Source organism: Lacerta agilis, chromosome 5 (assembly GCF_009819535.1).
Source record: "Lacerta agilis isolate rLacAgi1 chromosome 5, rLacAgi1.pri, whole genome shotgun sequence".
In the NCBI taxonomy this organism is placed as follows: domain Eukaryota; kingdom Metazoa; phylum Chordata; class Lepidosauria; order Squamata; family Lacertidae; genus Lacerta; species Lacerta agilis.
This window is the reverse complement of record NC_046316.1, coordinates 30,287,566-30,311,719: the sequence shown is the minus strand read 5'-3', so window position 1 is coordinate 30,311,719 and position 24,154 is coordinate 30,287,566. Positions and strand designations below refer to the sequence as shown.

Sequence of the window (24,154 nt, the reverse complement as noted above, 5' to 3'; positions counted from 1 at the left end):
AACACTGACAAACACCTGTGAGGATTTTTTTTTAATAAAAAAATCGCAAATTGCTGAGAAATGTGGAGAACTGAGAAAAGAAGAAACTCAGAAAAACTGAGATTGACAAGATTCATCCATTCCTTGCAGTCAAGCAAAAAGAACGGAGTCCAGTCTCTTGGTCAGGGTAGCCAACAAAGGAGTGTTTCACATGTGGCCTGCATATACTTTATGATTTTATAATAATACATGCATGGCTATGTATGTAGGACATGTGTGTATGTGTTTAAATTAAAAGTCTGTGAGGGTTTGTCTGCCTGCCTGTCTCATCCTGTCCAAACAGGACTAGGAACAACACCTCCATGCAGTGCCAGTCTCACCCATGGTGGCTGCTCAGAAGTGCTGCCTGGCTTCTGTCCAGCTAGGCAGACACCAGTAGCAGCCGGCAGGTTGGCAGATGACCAGAGTGGCAGTGATGGTATGCCATGCAGGGGATTGCTGAGTCCTTACATTTCCCTCCATATGCCATGTACATGTACAGAAGAATCACAAATCCATTTGAAGAGCACCACCTCTCATAGAACTACACCGAGTGAGCTGTTTAAATGCTCACAGTGGACTTTAAAACTTGTGAGGGAGGGATGAAAACTGCCAATAATGAGAAGTTTGGCTTAAAGCATGTGACTACTGAGCACAATCATTTTAAAAATAATCTTGCCACGAGTAAGCCATACAAGTCACAGTGGAGTAGGTTTTTATAAATGTGAAAAGTACAACCTCCCCATTGTAAAGATAATGTGATCAGACTTTAGGGAGAGAATCCAATTAAAACCCAATAGATTAATGTCTATGACATATGGGGTGTGTGTGTGCATATATGTGTACACGTACACACACACACACACACACACACACACACCTAGCTAGGTATATTAAGTACATCATTTTAAGATCATCTTAAGTGCAGCCATTATTAACAAATGCATTGTTAAAAACATAAAGGTCTTTCCTACAAAACATAAATGCCCATGGGACCACACACAGGAATTCTTTCACCCAGGTCCCAGAACTGATGTCTGGAGGAAAGCAACACAATCCACTTTAAAAACAAAAACAAAATGAGAAAGTAATCATCAGCCAACCTATAAATTTATAAAGCGACCCAATTTCCACAAACTGTGTATGCTTAGATGCAGCACTCACTAAAAGTAAATTCCAACACCCTGATTTAGCTATGTTCACTTACATGAAAGTTGATGCTGATGCAACTACTGTACATGATTCTTCAAGATGACAAAATGGAACTAGTCTGCTAGGGGAAGCTAGCTTGTGACCTGCAGGCTTTATCCAGCCCCTCAAGGGTTTATTGTGGCTTTATTGTAACCTCTCCGCCCCCCATTACTTTAATAGACTGCTTACATGGGTCCATTATGTCTAAAAAGAAATTGGTGGTCCCCCAAGCACCTACACATTTGTCCATTTACTAATTCAAAAGGGGATGATTATTAAATTTACAGACTGGTCCCGGGATTACATTTTGGAAGGCAACATTGTGAACTGCAGTTCTCATCCACAACCACTTTTACACATTGACCACATCTACCTTTACATTCTCCCCAACCCTGGTTAAAGGTCAGCCATAGATCAGTGTGGTCTTCAGCCTTAAAAAAGGGAGGGAAGCCTTCCCTGGTCAACTGGCAAACAGGTACAGAACCAAGCCAAAGTGGCAAGACTTGTGAAATAGCAGAGAAGTCACTAATTACTTTTCTCCATTTGATGCAGTCAAATCACCTGGAAACCGCATATAAAAGAAAAATGACTACCAGTAGCCTTTCAGTAATATGGTGGTGCAGAAAGGATTAACCATATCATACCTTGACACTTCTCTCCTCCAAACTGCCTCGCTCCATCATTCATCACTTTACAGTGGTGAAATGGTGGCAGGGATTCCCAGACTTATGTTTGCTATACATTGGCTTCTTTGTATAGGGAAATGTATGACCAGAATGTGTAACGAGGGAAATGGATGTCCATTTCATTCTAGTTCAATATGTGGAAATCAATGTAGGTATCAATTTCCCAGTGTATTTCCCAGTATAAACTTAATAGGCCCTAACCAATGGGTTACCTGAAGCCACTATGCTTCTTTTTCAGCCTTTAGAAGGTTTTGTCTCTTTGATTAGATGCTGTTCATCCAATTAGTAAGTGAATAAAAGTGTTTAACTTAGAAGGCTACTAAGAAGAATGTTAGTAAGTGCAACAGCTAGCTGACTATTTGAATATAAGCCCAAAAAGGGATTCTAATCTTCAGCACTTCTTCAACATCAAAAGTTACTAAAAAATATGTGTTATTAGCAAAGTCTACTAAAAGCTAAAACTGTGGGTCACCAAGTAAATGTAAATATAAGTGAGCATTTAATTCAATACAGCACTGATTTGTGTAAGGGTGATATTTCATCTGATAAACACAATGTGGCTTACACTTTGTACCCCTTTTTTACAAACTTCATGAGTCAAAATAAGTGGAGGTTTTTTAACATCACAAACTCAAGATCTAAGAACACTGTAAAATCCAGCACATCCCACCCTTTAAGTCTTAAAATAAAATCACAGGCTTTCAGGGGAGGAACATGGTGGACTGAATCAGGCTGCTGATGGAGATAATGATGTGGAGACTGATAAAACCCAGGCATAAATCCTGGCCAGGCATAGGCAAACTCGGCCCTCCAGATGTTTTGGGACTACAACTCCCACCATCCCTGACCACTGGTCCTGTTAGCTAGGGATGATGGGAGTTGTAGTCCCGAAACACCTGGAGGGCCAAGTTTGCCTATGCCTGATCTTGACTATCGAAATCACTCTAGAGATAAGAGTGAACAGAGAATTAACCTCTGATGCTCTGAAAAAGCCATTTTCTACATCAGAAGACTGAGAAGCTGATGTGGGTGAATGACACATGAGCAGAAGCATCAACATTTTGCCCAAAAGCCACATAAGAGCCCTGTTGGGAGTTCTGAGTGCTAATAATTTTAATTTTCTTCATTTTTAATTTTCTTGTTTTCTCAATAAAGGCGTTGCTAGGAAATCAAAAGTAACTTTGCCACTTCATTTTTCCTCCATGGGAAAGGAATGTGATTTGAAAAGAGAATGATGTGAAGATCTTAAAGTGGAGATGGGTGATAAAATGATACTGAATTGTTAATAAGATCAAGAGCATTCAGAAAGACAAGTATGTTGCTGGGCATTCCACTGACTGTTGGCACCCTTTGACAAATGTTTGATGAGCAAATAAAACTGATTAGATCTAAGATTGGTGAAATGGAGAATGAAAGCAGACCAGAGAAGAATGAAATGGAAAGTGGGATCAAAGAGGATGCAGAGACTTCGGAGAATAATATAGATAAATGATTGCCAAAACAGGAGGGTGAAATGGCTGAGCTAATAATAATTAGAGAACCCCTTTTGGACTGGAAAGAAAAATGAATTAATCTGAAACATTCATGTTGCAAGATTGATGAAATATTGCCTAACAGAAAGTAGATCATCTGGATGTCATTCTACAGTAAATGTTTGGAATTATTTCTCCATGTAACTAACAGACGGATATTCTGCTTTTTTCTATATATTTTTTGTCTTCCTTTGTGTCCTCTGCTCTGGTCCATTTTGGGGTCAAAGGATTACAAACACATGAAGGTGGTGGATAGTTGGTGGAGGACCTTGAGTGAGACACAGGGAAGGAAAGACATCCCAGGAGATGGGTGATAAAGGAAAAAGGAGATGGGAGAAAAAGGAAAGCTCCCAGGTGAGAGCTGGGAGGGTCCACCACCTTCTATGTGAGACAAGAGTTAAGAGCTACCATTGAGAGAGGAAACTGTATTTTTTCTTTTCTTTCTCTGTTTTTGGGTTTTATTTAGATTAGTTTTTTATCTTATGAAAATGGTTGAATAGTTTTTTTTTAGTCATAAAATAATATTGCAATTAATTTACTCATGTATTATTTACAAAACCTTTCCTAAGAGTGAATTTACCTTTTCTACTACCAACCCCAAGATTTCTTTTCCTGGCAATTTCAGCCACTGCTGAGTACATTATGTGGACTATGTGAGTGCATATCATTTTGCACTTAATTTGAAACTCATCTGTTCATATTTCAAGGAGATATTATTCTGTAGCCATTAACATACTTATAACAGCTGTTATCATAAATGTTTTTTTGTTTAAAAAAATACACAGGAAATAAACACTGAAAAACAAATGTATCAGATCTTGATGCTTTTATCATTATTCCAGGCATCTTTAGTGAGGGTTATGTTTTTCTTCCATTGAGCTCTTAGTTGATATGATCTCATCAAGTTTTGACTGTAATAGCAAATAATTATATGGCTAAAAATGTAACACCCCACACTAGAACACCAAATGTGAAATGTAAAGTAAGTAATAGACTTGCATCCTGAATGTTAAAATAAAATTAAAGGAGACTCTTCTCAGACAAACCAATTGTGCTTCCATACGGATTCAGTGATCCAGAATCAGAGAAGTGTCACTCTGGCTCCTTTCTAAAACAACAGGGAAAGCATTCATTAGGAGGACTTGCTATTAGAATGATGCACTTCATTAAGTACATGGCTGTCTTCCGTTACACAGGAAGCTGTTATTAATTCTACTGGCCATGCTCAAGCTTTCCTTTCACTGAATACAGAAATGAAAGAAACTTCTAAATAATAGAAATCACACATCTCTCAGCAATAGAACATTCATATCCAGTGGGAAGTCACTTCTAATTGACAATTCAATTCTGAGTGTGATTCTTTCATCCTGAGCAAACACTGTTCTGCCTAACCCTGCTCACCACCTTAACTTAAGAGATAATCCTTTCAACAACTCAAAAGACTGCCAGAAGGATTCGTTCAGAAGACAAGAAGCAAATTTATTTTAGAATGTACTAGAATGGCAACTTATAGGATGCATTTTTCATCCCACGAAGGAAGAACATGGAAGCCATAATGTTCAAATGAACTGCAGCCATCAGCAAAAGGCCATTGCAGTGGGTTTCCCATTGAATTCATCTCTAGGTGGCTTTTCTTACTACATTTGCTGAATGATTATGTTTCCTACATGATACATTGGTGTTAGTGAAGAAAATGGAACTGAGGGAAATGCAGCTTCAATAACAAATGAAGTATAGCCTACAACAAAGGGGTTATATACTACTGAGGCCAAGTCATACAACTTCTTTAAGTGTGGGTAGCCATCCATACTGCCCTTTTCAACACTGAGGGAATAGCTATGGCAACATCCACACAGAATTTGGGTTTTGGGTTGTCACTACAGATGCTCAAAAAGCACCATTCGATGTGCCATGCAATCAATCAATCAATCAATCAATCAGAATCTTCCACTAACCAGCAAATACATACAAATAGCTCACAATGAAGATGCTTGGAGCCCCACTAAGCATCACAGGCTAAAGCCCTCTTATAGATGCAAGCTTGCCATTCATCATGGACTGCTTACGTTCACACTAACTTATTTATTTATGTATTCTTTTCAATACTGGCCTTCCACCAAGGAGCTGAGAGTGCCATACATAGTTCTTCCCTGGTCTTAAAACAACTATGTGATGTAGAGCTAGGTTGAAAGACAGTGACCAGTGCAAGATCAACTAGTGAACTTCATGACGGAGTAAGGATTTGAAAGCAGCTCTCCTTAATCCCAGTCCAATTCTCTATACACCGCACTGGCTCTACTGCTAAATGCAACTTCAGCAGGTCAAACCTCTTGAACCTCAGTACAAGCAAGGGGTTCTCCATTCATTTCAGGGAATCCAGTGAGGAGGGCAGTCTGTGCTTGTGCTGAGCATTATGTGAACACTGGAGCCCAACAGGGTTCTGAATTGTGGCCAGGGGATCATTTGCCCACAGAAGGTTGAGATAATTAAAAACATCATTATCTTGTGCAATCAGTAGCCAAGTTTAACAATATACAAGTTACGAACTGGAGCAAACTTCAAATAGGGAACAATTTGTTTCTGAAGTTACTAAACACAACCACAATGCAAATGGATAATAAAATAATTAGATCAGCCAAGCTAGTAAAGTTGTTACAGCACTGGCTAAATGATTTATGTTAATTTAAAACCTGCTGGAACAATCATATACTTGAATAACTATGAACAGATGGAAATCGATAAATGATACTGCCTGTAGACACCAAGGCATTAGTTTTCTCTAGATAATATTATTAGATAATGAGGTCTTTTAAAAGCAAATGTTCATACATCAAGTTATTTTAAAATTAAAGTTTAGTTTTATAAAATTTTGACACATGAAGAATTTCTACAGCTTGCAGAACACAATAAACCAATTCACAGTGGAGTTTTTGTAACTTTTAAAGAGCCATTTTATATATTAACTTCACCACTCTGTTGCACATTAAGTTGTGCTACTTAGCTGAGCAGTGTAAGAATCTTACAATTCAACTTCCTCAAATAAGATTTCTCAGTAAGGAGTACTCCGGGCACACAGAAGTAGATAGGTTCCTTTGTCTGATATTACACAACTCTTGCAAGTAGATCCACTCATTGAGAAGATAAATGTATAAAAGGGTTAAAAACATTTAATACATGAATAGACTCATCAGAGGGAAATTATTGCAAACTTTCTGAAATTTTCAGCTCAAATGAAAATTGTGTAGCAGAATTCACATCACTCTGAGAATCTATCCTTAGGATTCTCAAAGTCTGGATTTTTTGTGGAACTAGCATTGCTCATGCATTGAAGATTATATATATATATATATATATATATATATATATATATATATATATATATATATATATATATATATATATTCCACATAACCTCAACTTATCAAAATGTCAGCCTACACTTTTTAAAAAAGAATATTTAATTACTGCAGAAAATTTCGTAAGTAAAATTAATCCATTATACGTCTGCAGTCACTAGCAATATGGAAGCTTGCTAGCATGCTGCCATTTTTGTTGACAATTTGTAACATGGTTGGTGAAATTTCAGTTGTGGCCTCTAATGTCACACCCTGAATTCCCCTTTTGCAGTACCTGAGTACAGTACAGCATAGCCATTTTATTTCTGGAAGTCCAAATCAGATGAGCATCCTGATTTCCATCAATTGTCACATGCTGAAGGCGTGTTTAAATTTCAACAACCAAGTTAGGAGCATCTGCTCTCTTCAGAGCTTCACACCATACATGTAGGGATTGCTTGGAAAACTAATCACAGTATATACACTGGCCTAATAATTATTGAAAAGCATTTCCAATTTTTTAAATGCCCAAAGCATTTCCAATTTTTTATATGCTTTGGATAGTTCCCCTTAAAAATTTGTGGTTTTTAAATCCTGAACATGGAAAGGAAGTATAGAAAGTTCCCTCCCCACACAGTCTGCCTTTTTAAAAAAAGCCATGGGGTGCATGACCTGAACTAGTTCATAGTACATAAGTTTCTGGTTCTTGGGAGCAAGGGAGGGAACTGTAATCTCTGAACTTATATTTGCCTCTGGAGGAACAGAAGAGTCATGGAAGTTCCTGCCATTTGGACAGGATGATACAAGGGGATCGCTTAAAAATGTAACTTTACTTCTGCATAGTGAACTTGATTTCCACAGGGAGGCATAATGTATCCTGACTTTTGATCACAATTTGGATGGCAAGAAGAAACTAGCACAAAACGAACACAAGAATGCACCAAAGCAAACGCATTCCTCACCACCCCTTCATTGTTATGCATTGCAAGGAAATACAGCATTGGTAGGAAATAATTCAGTGAAGTGTGAATATCTTATTTTAACAATACAGGATGTGAGGTCTCATCTTGCATGGTGGAGACCTCAATTCCAGTTTTGCTCTCCTTTTTCTACTTGAATTCACAAGATCACTTCACAAGGGTTAGAAAGCAAAGAGCATTCATGGAAAATAATTTTCTCACAGTATCTTGGTAGTGAAACTGGAGTATAGGACACATGTAAGACAGATTTGGGAAGCAGAAGAATAACTGGAGCAGATTGTGATAACTTTTAGTTATAGGTTTTTAAATAATTATAATGAAGTTTTTCCCCCATTTTAGTTGTGAAAACTATTGGTTGAAAATTGGGATATACTATTATAAATAATGCATTAAACACTTAAATTTAAACTGGATCAGAGTTTAACGTAATATGTTGAGGCTATAAGTGTGCAGTGAAATAATCAGAAAAATCATGTTTCGCTTAGTTTGAATCTGTTTTGTTATAGAAGTGGGAGGAGTGAGAGCTAGGTTAAAGTGTATACACTAGCCTTTGTTATAGGATCTTGAGAATGTGTCTTTAAGTATTGTAAGGGGATTCTAATCTATTAGTAATTTGGGTTACAGAATCAAGAGGTAGCATTTATTCATTAGTTAATTGTGAATAAAAACTGCTAATTCTGCAACTGCAACAGCCTCTTTAGGCACAGATGGACAAATTAGGTCCAGGATAGCTTGAATCTGTATTATGATGTTGCAGAAAGTGTGAAATCATAAATGCATTGGACTACTGGTAACATACTAAACTTTTAAGTACTCACACATTTTCCTTCCTAAACTATGGATACATTTGTTCCACAATAAAATTGTTTTTAAGCTACCACAGGAATCTTTGTAACTTTTGCTGCAACAAGCTAACATGGCTATCCATCTAGAGCAGGCATCCCCAAATTCGGCCCTCCAGCTGTTATGGGACTACAATTCTCATCATCTCTGACCACTGATCCTGTAGAGATGATGGGAGTTGTAGTCCCAAAACAGCTGGAGGGCTGAGTTTGGGGATGGCTGATCTAGAATTTGCTCCTATACTCTTCTCACATCGTAGGATCTGCTCACCTGTTGGCACTTGGCTCTAACACTTCTAACTGACAGATGAAGGTATCCTTTATTGTATAGTTCACAAACTTATTGCTTGATCCTGACTACTAATTCAGCTCTGAACACTACCTAATATTTTCAACAAACATACAAGAGACACACATGGGTAAATCAATACTCCAATATAATAAAAACACTTTTCAAAGATTATTAAGAACTCCAGTGCCGCTATTTTTACAGGTGACTGCTCCCCTGGCAAAGCTATTGCACCTGAGCTAAGATGACATGAGATGACAATGCAATTATTCCAACCAGTGATTTAAGACAAGTAGATAACTATAAAGCACAGAGGAAAATCCAGAGTTTGCTACAGCCTGCACGCTTACCATTCAAGGATAACTGGTGAGGCAAAGTGATTGAAGCTAACATTCCAGCCTAAGCACATCACTGCATCAGCAAAGAGAGAGGTGCTTTGTCTTTAAGCCGAACAGTACGCTGTCTAAACTGCACTCTTGTTTCATAGGGCTCTGACTCCAACCTAGGTAGATTATATTGCTGAAACAAGAGTAGCACCACAACCAGATAGAAGCATCAAATATCACTTTATCAGCTATAAGACAACCCTTTCAAACATGAGAGAGAGAGAGAACCCATAATTGGACCTGAGCAACTGGAAGTAACATAGAAAGTTGGGGTTTCCCCCTATAACAGTTAGGCTAGCCACAGCACACTTAATGCTGAAAATGCACCACCCTAGTGTGTAAATTAATTGTTCTTTTGTTATCCGAAGAAGCATCAACTTCACCTCCTGCCAGATTCACTTACCAGCTCTAACAATTAGCTGAGAATCAGAAAAGTATGGGCACAGACTTAAACTTGCAATATCTATCTTCTAAGAATGACACAGTTAGTTGAGTGTTACATCTCTTAATAATAACAAAACAAAAATAGCAACAGTGATTGTCAAAATAATGTTGATGTCTGTTAAGCACACTGAATTTCACACCACAGCTAGACACATTTTTGTGTGTGTATAAAGTAAAACTGTGCACATGTTTAGGAAATTGTATGCTGACGTTCCACAAGTAAAACACACTAACTCTGCAAAGAAGTTATTACTTCAGCTATTTTGTATTCATGCAAAGGGCTTATTGCTGCAATGAATAAACCAACATCATATATTTTCTCTGAACAGCTTTCCAATTAACTTAATATATGGATCAAATGGTGCCTCATTAGACAACAACTAAAATGCAGCCCCTTCTTTCTGGATAACAGCCCTCTCAACTATTTTCATCAGACAAAAAACAAAACACAGAACAGTCAAATCCATAATTGAGGTAACTTGCTTTCAACACCACACTAGAAAAATTGCAAGCATATACTGGCTTACACTGCAATTGTGAACAGACAAGAATTTTAAGAAGCAAAACACAACATGTAAAAGCAGGCATGCTACAGAAGTTAATATGCAGAAGACAGTTTCTAGGGTGAGAGAAGCTACTGAACATCTAAAATAAATGGTTAGTAGTACCACTTCATTACTGCCGGCTTCCAGCTATAAACCTCAAAGCAGATGATTCATAAGCAAGATACAATACTTCGCTCTTTGAGAGAATCTCCACTCTTCAGGTAGTTTACCATCAATGCCAGTTTAAAGTGGGGAAAAACAACTTACTGAATAGCTGAAAGTTTCATGCTTAGCCAACGCTGGGTTATGCATTAAGTTTTTTTCCTGCTAAGCCTGTGTGAGTGTCTCACACATAAGAACGAGGTTTCCTTTTTCTCTTTTCAAGGTAAACAAGGTGAAGTGCAGAACCGCAGCAATCTCTTTGCATGAGAAACATTCATCACAATCATAGCCTGAACAGCAGCGAACATTTTTTGGGGGGGGAAAAAATACCTTCTCATATCAGAAAGCCACAAAAAACATTTTCCACGTTCTGCTTTGCACTCCAGCCGCTTTAGTCATCACAAGTAACTAGCCATACACTCCAAGCAGGAATTTGTGTGCCCTCTATCTGCAGCTATTAGCTCAGCACACTGATTCACTGGCATTAAAGCAATAGCAATTAGCTGTCCTGCTCTCAGCAGCAGCTACTGGACTGACAGAGACACACACACACACATAGAGAGAGAGAGAGAGAGAGAGAGAGAGAGAGAGAGAGAGAGAGAGAGAGAGAGAGAGAGAGCTGAGTGGGGTAAACTATACAGTGACCACTAAGCTCTCACCAGCAATTAGTAGCAGGTGCTGCAGTCCTAAGACAAATTGATATCCCACTGATAATCGGGGCTAGCTCCTTGAATGTACTGTGTGTCCAATCAAACTTTGCCAGGGGCTCTTTGTTTGCTTTTTCCCACTTCATTAGCAACAAAGGAGTACAGCAGCTTATGTTCATTTACAATGTATCATTTGACCAGAAAGGAATAATCTGTTTAAAGCCTCTCAGCACTAGAGGAGTGGATACTTAAGTCCACCTTATGTTTAATCTATTAGGTAAACAAATAAAGAGGAGTAAAAGATATTGCCCCTTTTGCTTTTTTCTAAACTAGCAGCGAAAATATTTTTGCCTAAAAATCTTAATTAGTAATTGTCATTAATGCATTTTTTATATGCATCCAGAATGCACATCCATTTTCGATTTAAGGAACCTTCCTGTAATACTCTTCACCATTGTGTAGTTATAAGATCATACAATGGCCAGACTAGATTACACATTTCCTAATTGCTTCCCTATGCCTATTTGAGAGAAAAAATGAGTTGCCTTCATTTTCTGCTGCCTCCCAAAGCCACCAGGAATCCTTGGGAAGGGAGTGTGAAATTTTAAATGGAGAGAGAGAGAGAGAGAGAGAGAGAGAGAATGTCTAGTGAACATACATGGGGCTGCATCCCTGCTTACTCTACTCACCAGCCCCTCCTAGCCCACACAAATGAACTACCATGAGCTTCCTTTCAAACCCCATGCAACTACTAAGCTCACTGTTCACCTCCCCAACCAGACTTCTCCTATCCTGCACCCCCGTTTTCACCTTCACCCCATGGCCATGCCTTCTGTCACTCCCTTGGACACAAACAATGATAACCACTTGCATATTTACAGACCCACACAATGCAACCACGTAGCACCCCTTTAACCTGGAGCCACTGTCCTCTCCTATTATTTAGACCTTTTATATGGAGCCACTGTCCTCTCCTATTATTTAGACCTTTTCATGCCTCTGCCTTCAACCCTATTCCAATGTCCATGGCCACGTCCATTTTCACCTTCACTCCCTTTCCCCCTCCATCTTCCTCCTTACTTTTATCAACTCTACCTTGCGCACAGATCACCCCCATTTCTATGCCTTCTTCTCTCTCCTATTCTGCAGTCATCTCATGCTGATCTATGTTACTGTATCTTTGAGATTAATGGAATTTTAGGAGAACCTTGGTTTCAAACAGCAGTTTGCCTAATGCCACATTGTCATATCATTATTGAAGCCAAGTTTGGACAGCTGACTTAAAACACAGAGATAGGATACTAACACTACCTCACAGTGATCCTACATTTCTGCCATGCACTCACATTCATTTTCAGCACAATACAGCTAAAATAAAGCTGTATACAGTGCATACATAATCTATTATATATGTAGTCATTTCTGAGTCGACTACTTATTTCTAAGTCCAAGTTCAGCGAGGCTTGTACTTGGGTAAGTGGCTAAAGGATTACAGTGTTCAGCGAATTTAATTGTACTGTTTGTGATTAGGCCACTTTCCAATATATATTTAAAACTAATAACATCACATCCCCTTGCATTTCCTGTGAACAAGACGGGAGTCAATCTTCAAAGAGAACAGAAATTGGAACAACAGAGGCAACATCACCAATGGTACGCACACTCATTTCTTTTGTCCCATTGCTGTATGTGGAGAAACAGGTTTCCAGGGTTTTGAAGTCTACATGCCACAGTCAACAAATGCCCATTCTATAACACCTTCCTTCAACTCTCTGAAATAACTTTAATCTGCCTCTAGTCCTTGGAGCACATAGCAGTGTCTAATTTTGTTGGGAAAGTAGATAGGAATGATATATTGTATAATATATTGTATAATTTGGAACCCCACAAGTCTTAGTGCACATCTTAACATACTTGTGTAGAACCAAATGCTGAAAATGTTTCGGAAGGCCTGTATCTTGGCAGTCAATATAACCCCAGGACTAATGGTAAGCTACTGCAAGAATGCACTCACATATGTTTATTCACCCACTTTGATATATGTTAATTGGATTGCTTTGATGCTATGTTTATCTGTGGGCTTGGGAGGCTCAGCTAGTCAGGAGAGAGAAGGTGTCTCACACTGGTTGGCTGCCAGCTACTTCCTTATTGGGGTGATGTATGAGAGTTGGAAAGTGGCCTCCAAGCCAGGGGTGAATGAAATGGACTACTGATGCCAGCTTACATAGTTTGCTTCCATATAAGTACAGTGGTACCTCTGGTTAAGTACTTAATTCGTTCCGGAGGTCTGTTCTTAACCTGAAACTGTTCTTAACCTGAAGCACCACTTTAGCTAATGGAACCTCCCGCTGCTGCTGCGCCGCCAGAGCACGATTTCTGTTCTTATCCTGAAGCAAAGTTCTTAACCTGAAGCGTTAGCGGAGTATGTAACCTGAAGCGTATGTAACTCGAGGTACCACTGTAATTGCTATTTGCTTTCCTGGGTTCGGACAAGTCACGACGACTGCTTGCTGCTTCAGTATCTGTCCCAAGTCTATAAAGGCAGCAGGGCTCCGAAGGCTGTGTTGTAAGTTTACACCTTTCTTTAATAAAGCACTGGAACTGGCCATTCTATCATTTTCAACATTTTCAACATCCTCCTTCGGTACCCCTGCACCAAACCACTTGCACAGGTCCTCTTTGGGCCTGCAGATCAGGACAAGACTCCAGGCTGTGTCCCCCATTCAGTGTGATTTCATACAACTGCATTAATAAAGTAAGTTTATTAAGACTGAGTAGAATGGAAGAGGGAATAGCCACTCTCTCACACACACCCATTTTGGGTAGGTATACAGTTATAATGCTACTACTGAACACAAACTCTAAATAGAGACCTAAAATATTGTTGGATTTATACCTTAGTAGCCTATCTCATAGAATTGATAATCGAGTCTAAATTTTATCATTTTTATCTATGCTTAATCAATGATTTTAAGGACATGGTTTAAGTCGGGCTAGATAGGTTGAATATGCCCCCACTATGTAATGATTACCCGTTTAAACATATATTTTCTATATTGTTTTTATAAATGCAAATATTCTGTTTTATGCTGGTCTGTGACCGAATAAAGTATATTCATTCATTCACACATTTTGGGTGGATATACAGTTATAATGCTACTACTGAATACAAACTACAAGTCATGCTTTCACCAGCTCTTAGAGATTGTAACTTGAGAATTGATGTCAAAATAAAGAGGAAGGCTGTATGTTTTCAGGTACTTTCAAAATAAAATTGATCATTTAACTATAGCCTGCTGATTTGACTCTTGGTAAGTAAGCAGTAACCAATTTTGAATATGCAACTCTATTTATATGGAACTCATCTTTCCCCTAACATGGTGTCCAGTTTGTGTCGAATTTATTCCATGCTGCTAGCAAGTATTCCAGAGCACCCTAAGTAATTGCCTGGTGCCTCTCCCAAGCTTTATGATGGATGAGAAAGACGGGGCTCTCTCTATAGCATATGTATTGGACTTTTGATATTTAATATTTCTCCATTTTGCCTGGCCTTCTAAACTTCAGGTCGGTGGAACAGTTCACACATTCACCAAAATTGTAATTTTCAATGCATGGTGGGACATGATGGCTATGTGCACTATTATTATTTACAACATTACATGTACAAGTATATGGTATATGCACCTGGAAAAGGGGGCTTCTCCAGATGACCTGTTTATTAATAATTCATTCTGACTTGCTTATACAAAGGATAGATTATTCCCAGTCTTTATTGAACATTCATTTTATTCATTTTCAGGGTAGTTGTGTGACAAGAAACATTCATCCCGATTTGCTTGTGGGGCATTTCTATATCTTTTCCGCAATCATTCCTTCATCCCAAACTTTTCAGTGCATTTGCCCATCACTTTACTAACTGCTAAAGGTATGCTGTTGTTTTAAGTGGATTTGCTATAATAAGTATTTGTATTTAGTATTTATTGAACTAAGGTAGCTGTTTCTGGCTAGCAGGGCAGAAAATCACCTGATGTCAGGACTTCAAAGTACATCACTGGACTGCTTTCAGAGGCTTAAAAAGCAGTGCACAGCTGTTTTAAAACCCTTTTGTAAGCAGCACCAAGTTGCTCTTTTAACATCCAAAACGGCAGGTTTAAAGAGCCGCATGGGGCTGTTTGCAGCAGGATGTTAAGACAAAGCACTCAGCTTTGTCTACATGTCCCTGTTCTCAGCAGGGAACAGCCAAACTGAGCAGGATTTAACCCCTGCTCATCAGCTGATGAGATAATGCAGCTAAACCAGAACCAAACTCTGGCACTGTGCCTATCAGTTGATGTCACCTCCTTCCATTATGCAAGTTTAATTTTTCTTAATGGTATTTTGGCCCAAGATTGGCTTATGAGCTGTAAGTTCCCCACCCCACCACTTGGGTTACCGAAATTTCTGGTATGCACTTGAATTCCTCCCACAAAATATTGAGTGTCTGGAAGCACCGTGGCTCCAACAACTATCTGTTCATAGTGGAGGGAATACAAACTGGGTTGGCCTGTTATTTGTTTAAGTCTCCCACAAACAATGCAATGAAACAAACCTGTGACAGAATCCTAAAGGAAAACATCACATATGATGAAGGGTATTAGAGTAGATAACAAAAAGTGGTTGTACTGTAGAGCAAAATTGGTGGCAGAACAGAAGCATTCACCCCTGCCATCTTAAGTCAATTTGCATGTTACAAGAGACCAGGCTTGCAAAAGCACGGTTGACTTCTGCTAGACCTGCTTCAGATAAGCCCCATATTTATAGCTACAGTTCTAAATCAATTTACTTTTGTGAACTTGTGTAGCTATTCTGTTTAGTTGTTTGATGTTTACTCCCCATACATGTATCAAATCATATCATTGTTGTTGTTTTTTTCAAATTTAAGGCCACTTTGTATATAAGTTTTAAATCATTTTTTTCCTGAACAGGCTCACACAATTACAGAATATGTGTGTGTGTGTGTGTGTGTGTGTGTGTGTGTGTCAGTCCTAAATCTAAAACCGGTATCTGCAAAGAGTTTATAAACTGCTATAATAAAGATGCCAGATATGGCTATATTAAAGAGTCTCCAATTCCCCCTTATTGTTTCAAAAACACAATCTGGAGTTAAAGGCACAAAGGAAGGTTGGAGAAATAATAGAGAAAAAGCAAGGTTACCAAAACCACCATTCTCACAGCAAGCTATTTTTCTCTGTAAAGTTGTGACTGAATCATCTGTGGCTGATCTAACAACCCCTTTACCAAAGGATGATGTAGGGAGTTGGAAGCTTTCAAAATATATTTAGTGCAACTATGGAGTCGGCGTCCCTCAATATACTAACAGCAATCATCATCATCATGGGCAGGATTCAATTATTAAGTCTTGCCAGCAAGTCTTCCACTTGCACAATGGGTCTTCTCCCCTCCCACTGTGTGCTCCCCACAATTGGCTCTGGGGAACTTTGGAGAACCTTCAGAACAGGATACAGGAGAGGAGGGGGGGAATCATTCTACCTGGGAAGCTGGAATAATTGCTAGTCAGGAGAGGGAAGGTGTCTCACACTAGCTGGCTGGCAGCTACTCCCTTATTGAGGAGATGGATGAGAGTTGGAAAGTGGCCTCCAAGCCAGGGGTAAGTTAAATGGGCTACTGATGCCTTTGTGCAATGCTGAATTCCTCCTAACAACAAAAAGCCTCCATCTTCTATAAATAGCACAATTCACCTGTTAATTGAAATCCTATTTGTTCTTGCTTTAAAAATGGACAACCACCAGATCTGAATAATTACAAAATAGTTGCCCCCCCCCATGTTGATATAAGCACTGCTGGGGATAGAAATGTATTGGGGGGGGGATACTTTTCCATGGAGTATTGTCAAATACTGTTCCCTGCCTTTCCTGCCTTTTCCTGCAGTACTGTGAACATTTAATTGCTGTTTCTAGACTTATTTAGGGTTTAGTTTGTGCTGAGTTTTATTCTAGGTTGGTTTAAATTGGTTAGAAGTTCATATTATGTTCGTGGAGTTAAGGTGCTGTGAGCCTGAGATGCAGTTATAAATCTCTGGAAGTGGGATGTGTTAGAAAATGCTGACAGACTTATTACGGTAATCCCCGGGGATTCGCAAAAACGCTACAACATTCCAGTGGGTATACAGATACCAGGAACCGCAAAAGCCCTGTTACAATCAGCTCCATGTGGTATGATTTTAAGAACAGCATGGGGTGGGGGAATGGAGAAATAAGCTCTATCTACATAAGGGCATTGCAGAAAAGATGCATATCCGAAAGGACTCTGCTGGCATTATTTCCACTGTTATTGTTGCTGAGTGGCAGGGTGTAAGGAAACTTGATTATAACTCAGAACACAAGGAGCAGGGAAGCAGTAGGACATATTGTTCAGAGCCCTGCAATCAGTCCATCTGTTCACCATGAGGTCTTAATCTAAATCCCATATTCACAAATCCAGGGACAGTAGTAATTGACTATTAAACAAATGGAAGTTTCTGTTGCATTTGCAATTTCATGTTAGCACCTTGCCAGCACAGGTTGGTTTCCCCAACATAAATAGTTGTGTTTTTTCTCCCTTTCAGTGCTTTTAAGAGTTTCAGTATACCTACAGGGGGAAAACTGCTTTGTTAAACTGGTGCTTTGAATAATAGCATTTTATTAGAATACATCTTTGTTGCTGAAATACAATGACAACTAATTGCATTGGTATGGACAAATTGCTTTTCATAGAACGCATCGCTCCCATGCCTTATAAAGTTATAGTGCTCTAAATTGATATGGACAATCATCTACATTTTACATACAGCTGTGAAGAAGGTTATAAAAGCTGTTTACGTTCAACCCAATTCATCTCTGCTGGGAACCATATGAGTGAGAAACTCTGGCCAGAGACTCTAAAGATATTTTTGCTGGTCTGCTTATGGAATCAGCTACTGCCTGTGGAAACATGCATGGAGGCATTCCATATAATCTAAACCTTATGTCTTATACTAACAGTAAACAGCAGTTTAGCCAAGTGCCAAATCATTAGTTTTCTGTATGGTAATTGGTGCTGCTGTTGGTGGGTTGTTTCTGTTCCAGCTCATCTGGCCCTGGCTCTAGTTTGGGCTACTAAAGTGTCAGCAACCTTTTTTGGTGCTCCTGAGCTGACGGGTTCTCTCTCTCTCTCTCTCTCTCTCTCTCTCTCTCTCTCTCTCTCACACACACACACACACACACACACACAAACATATATATATTCATACTCATTACAATGCTTATTTCAGTATGTGATAAAAACACCACTGATCATGATCACTATGATACTATACCCTAGCCCTACTACAAGACATTTAATTATGCTAGGCAGAAAAGCATATGAGTGGTATAGGAAACTGATCTATAGCAGGAATGGAAATATGGAAGAAATATGGGTAAATAATGGACTGATCTCAGATCACCACTCAATATTTACAGAGATGCAATATTAAGGGGCATACGTTTACATAGACATACAATATGTTTGCTATCTTTACTCCAACAATATCATATAATGCTGCCAGATTCTGTGAGTTTCTTGGAGCTGCTTTAGATATGGAAAATAGAAAACTGTTGCACCCTGCGCTATCTGATTATAGTGCACTTCTGGAATCTGGCTCAGAGACTTTTTAGGATCTGTTCTGAGTAGAAGGCGTTGCAAGAGCAGGACAAGAGACAATGCTAGATCAGTTCAGTTCTGGGCAAGTTCGGAAATGGAAAGGCAACAATGTATGCAAGAAAATTCAAAGGACAGAAAAACACACAATCTCAAGCAAGATGCTGACATGTCTCCTCCTTTACCGGAAACTATCACCTAGGCCATGGGTAGGCAAACTGAGGCCTTCTAAATCCAGCCTGCGGACGATCCGGAAATCAGCATGTTTTTACATGATTAGAATGTGTCCTTTTATTTAAAATGCACCTCTGGGTTATTTGTGGGGCATAAGGATTCATTCATATTTCCCCTCCAAAATATAGTCCGGCCCCCCACAAGGTTGGAGGGACAGTGGACCAGCCCCCTGCTGAAAAAGTTTGCTGACCCCTGACCTAGGCTATTGGTGTTGCCTCTTCTCTTTCCTTCCATTGTCTCAGACTGGACCCTTTATGGGCTCATCCAGACTTCCTTTTGCACCACGCTTCCCATGCTTTTCAGGCCCATGTCTGAGCAGGGCTTTTTTTTTTCCTTTTTCTTTTTTGTCCCACCACTTTCCCTAGGAAAACCCAATGTTTACTGCTGAATGAGAACAAACAGCAGTCTACAGAAAACCCAAGAACCAAGTTCCAATTCTGCAGTTAACAAGCAGGTTTTCCCAGGGAAAGCAGAGGTACAAAACAGAAACAAAAATGCTTGTATACAGACCTGTGCCTGTAAAGTGTGCGACAAAGGGAAATCTGGATGAACCATCAGATACCAATTTCATTCGCTGCTCCTGTCAATCTGCTCTGGATTCTGGATCCAGGAGCTTTCCTTGGCCTTACCTCCACTTCCCTACCCAGCTTATCTCCTGACACATCCCCTTCTATGACCTTTACTCCTCCAGTTCCACCATCTTCCAAAGATCTGCTGCTTCCTTAAAAGACCCTTCGTTTTCATGCTTGCTGCCATATATGTTTGGAACTACCTTCCAGAATGTGTGTTGAGATTCTATCCATTTTTACTTCTTTTGGATCCCTCCTCAAAACTCACCTGTTTTTATTAAGTTTTTGGCACAACCCCCTGAAACAATCACAGATTCCTGCCTCCACTTTTTCCTCTTCCTTTGTTGCTCCTTCTGTGTCGAAATTTAGATTGTAAGCTTCTTGGGGCAAGGACCTGCCCTTTTGTATTCTGTAAAATGTCACACACACTGCTGTTGCTATATTATTATTATTATTATTATTATGAACACCAACAGCAACTGAGTTTATGGATACCATAGTAAACATCCACCTGGAATGAAAGCACATTTATGAAAGTAAGCTTTTATTCCTCTCATCCTTAATCTGAATTTGAACTTGAGGTAAAATTGCAAAAGCCTACATGCATATGCTGTTTCAAGACCCTTGAATCCCGAGCCTCTTTAAAAAAAAACCTCTTATGAAGAAAGACTCTATTGAGTATTTATTGGTAAAAGGAAGCAATGGGAGGAAAGGGGAGAAATAGATAATATGCTAAAACTGTTTTTAAAATAATCCTTATGTTTACCCACTATTTTAAACCATTCAGATGCCGGATTATTATTCATAAATTAACTGTTGGACTTTCAAATATATTCAAGAGGTTTGCATAATACACTACTGAACTATAATGATTTTCTTTTCTTGGAAGTTTTGAACCATTAGAAATGAACTTCTGAGAAGCCGACGTCAATACTATCCTCAAGTTTAATAGGACAAATTATATACAGAGAAGCAAAAGTACTAGGGAAATTATTACAGATAGGAGTAAAATTAATCCAGAAGTCAAATAAAAGTTTTAATTCATTCTACTTTTGCTGGACTAATAGAAGAAGAAGAAGAAGAAGAAGAAGAAGAAGAAGAAGAAGAAGAAGAAGAAGAAGAAGAAGAAAACAATAAGCTGAGATCTCAAACATATAAAAGAAAAACTCAACTGAAGTTATTGCTAACCTGGATTAATTTCCACACGTGAAACAATGGCAGTCTTGGCTGAAGCATTGGCACTGAGTGGATCCTCAAATGAACTCCACTCTGGATAAAGAAGGCATGAATTTGATAGTCCTGTTGTTCACACATAGGTAAGGTAAGAAGAACTTAAAGCCCACTGTCTCTTAGCCACTTCCCTCTTCAAAGGCAAATCACACAAGATTAAAAGAGGAACTCTCTAAGCAGTGCTGGGTCCTAAAGCCCAACAGCTTCAAGAAGCACCTGCTGTGCTATTTAATACAATTAGAAAGCAAAGCAAAACCAGACAATGTTGGAGTAACTGCATATCTCACCGGATGGGGCAATTACGTACGTTTCATTCTATCATTGCCTAAGCAAAGCATTTCTATTATTATTATCATTAGATAAAGCGAACACTCCTCAAAGCTTTTAGCCTTTAGGATTCTGTATTACCGGTACATAAAAGACAGAATCTGGGCATTGAAACTATTTGTGTTACCCAGTATGGATCTCATGCAGCAACGGGCTTGCACATTGCCTAATTAATAAGCATATTTTGACCCACCACTTATCATAATATTTTAGAGCTGGGCACAATGCAATTAAAACGCAATTAATTCCAAGACAATTAAAAGAGCAGTTAAGAATCACAGCACATCTGTAAAAATTACAGAAGCGAAAACTACGGAGCCATGCCCACCTCTTTAAATGCATGCAGAGGGACACTATCACTAACATCCTACAAAAGCCTAGGCATGTAGTCTTAGGCACTATATGCATAGAACATATCATCTCCACTACATGTTGATGATAAAACTGCTATAGATTTTAACAGTGGCGGATTGCACCTTTGCGGGTGGCCTAGTGGCTCCCATTCCTGAGCACGCTTCCAGATTATCATCCATTAACATTCAAAATATGAAAGAATAAAATAGCAGCCTTAAAATTCATTGAATATCACTTTCAGGCTATGGCATGGTAGAAACCTTATTTTAAAATGCTATCATTTCACTTGAGAGTGCACAGCCAATCACATAATGCAGTTCAAGTCAAATATTTTGCAAGTGAGGCCTAAAATGATTGAACAGTTTTTGGGGAAACTTTCCAGACTTTTTGATCTGTGTGTTTGGCATAAATTTATGGTGGGCATAAGTCCTAGTTTACAGAGGACAGGACAGATAAATGGCCATAAGATCAGGGCCTTGAAGCTGTCCACCAGCAATTAGCACCTGACAGAAGGCACAACTTCCCCTCCATGGTGAGATGTATTAAATTGCTATTTAAATTACTGTGAAAATTTCTAACTTTGCATCTATGCATATTAAGTTAGCATGGGCATGTTTTATGCAAATCTGGTGTCCTCTTCTTTGATGTGTTTCCTCTTTTTTTGGGTCGGGGATATATTTATATATTTGCGCCCATGCAATGATTGTTCTTTGGGTTTGTTTGTTTGTTTGTTTGTTTGTTTGTTTGTGGGGGAGCAGTTTTCCAGGCCTGAGACCTTTGAAAATATTGTAATTACAGTTTTATTATATGGGACAGCTAAAAAAACAAAACAAAAAGACCTCACTTCACAACTGCAAATGACTTTTAGCATTTTTTCCCCACCAGGAAAAGATCTATGCTTGAAGCAGTACAAATCTTCCTATCCCAAAGGGTTTAAATCTGCATGTGACTGAAGAAGATTACCATGAGGTTAAAAAAGGCACACTGCATTATTCTGCTCACTCACACCTTAGCTTGCAAGTCAGCAAAGAAGCTTGAATTCCCACTCCAAGCGCCTTAAGCAACGTTCTTATTTATTTATTTTTAAAAAAGAAATAAACTTTTTTATTCCCTTTACCATGTTCACTGACAAGACAGACAAATATAACAATGCAAACACTGATAAAAATATTTTGTTGGGGTGAGAGGTTGTGGTTACACAGCTTGTAAATGTGATGCCTTGTGCACTAGGTGATAGATATATTCCTTAACGTTTTATGTGAAAATGTGGTTAAAATAAATAAGCTGTGTGCATGCAGCTTACTTACACAGGGGTTATGGTCCTGGTCATCACACATATAAGCAAAATCATGTAAAGCCAGAGTACCCCCTAGGGCGGGGGAGTAGAACAGTTTAAAACAGTGAGGGACAACCGCGGCTCTCAGTCTTCCTAGCTCAGTTGGTAGAGCATGAGACTCTTAATCTCAGGGTTGTGGGTTTGAGCCCCATGTTGGGCAAAGGATTCCAGCATTGCAGGGGGTTGGACTAGATGATCCTTCTGATCCCTTCCAACTCTACAGTTCTATGATTCCACACACTATGATTCTTTCCATCACTGGATGATGCTTCAGTGCATCTGGCTGTTAAACAGAAGGTTGGTGGTTTGAGCATACCCCGGAATGGCTGTGGGCAGGATTCCTGCATTGCAGGATGACCATTGGGATCCATTCCAACTCTACAATTCCATGACTCGATGATATGAGGACCAGGGGAATTGACCAGTAGCCAGAAGAAGTGCTTGGCAGTGGTTCAGATCCAGAGGTGGGCTACATGGGCACATCTGCTGCTAATTTCTGCCTGAGGAACATAGTGATTCACAACTGCTACTGTTGCCTTTTGAGCTCGTCAAACATTTAAGAGTTTCAGAGTGTCTGTAATCCCACGGATAATCTTGAGGCTGTGTTACATGGAGCAGTCAAGCTCTGCAATCACATTATTTGCATATTTTATGGCTTGCTGGCTCATGTTCACCATCCTCATCTTCTCATTCTGAACTTGATCTGACCACTTCCTTCAGCTCTTCAACAGTAAATACCTGTTGGCCCTCAATTAGCTCTTCCACTTCTTCCTGGATGAGGTCAACAAAGCCATCACTACCCACTTGCCTGGTCATCTGCACAATGTCCTTCACCTCAATGGCAATGCTTGGAAATCCCTTGAAATTGTGCACACATTCCTTCCACAAGTTCCACCAGTGTTCATTCACTGCTCCACGCTTGATTGCATCCACTGGAAGTGATGCATTGGGCAATTGTTGAAAGACTTCCAGCATGCTGTGTGGTCAAGACCTGGACCAGCATCCAGGTGTTATCATCCAGGATAAGGTGAGCTTCGTTTAAACAGACTTAAAATAGTGAACCACACCTTGATCCAAATGCTGGATGAGGAAGGTCATATTGTGGGGGCAGAGGGAGGAAGACAGCCTCTGCATTGCTGCATGCAAAGTGGAGTCCCTCAGGGTGCTCAGGAGCATTGTCCACAAGCAGCATCACTTGAAACTCCAGGTATTTCTTCTTCAGGCAATGCCTCACCTTTGGAATGAAGCAGTTGTGGAACCAGACCAGAAATGATAAAGAAGTCACCAAGGCCTTTGTGTTGGACTGCAAAAGCACAGGATGCAGATTCTTGTCATTGCCTTTTAGGGCATGGGGTTTTGAGAGCTGTACAGCAAGTCTGGCTTTATTAACT

General features: G+C 39.3%; 1 protein-coding gene across 12 annotated transcripts in view; it reads right to left on the bottom strand.

Moving 5' to 3' along the window:
- PCDH15 (protocadherin related 15) overlaps window positions 1–24,154 on the bottom strand; it is a 441,732-nt gene that overhangs the window by 336,466 nt on the left and 81,112 nt on the right. Inside the window, exon 1 of one of the 12 annotated variants that reach the window (XM_033149151.1) lies at window positions 20,705–20,860. The exons of 9 other annotated variants lie outside the window; for them this stretch is intronic. The gene's annotated coding sequence lies outside the window, so the exon portion shown is untranslated. Of the gene's footprint in view, window positions 1–10,438; window positions 10,458–10,515; window positions 10,591–20,704; window positions 20,861–24,154 lie in introns of those variants that run through there. 2 more of the 12 variants (XM_033149152.1, XM_033149154.1) reach the window with 2 other exon arrangements.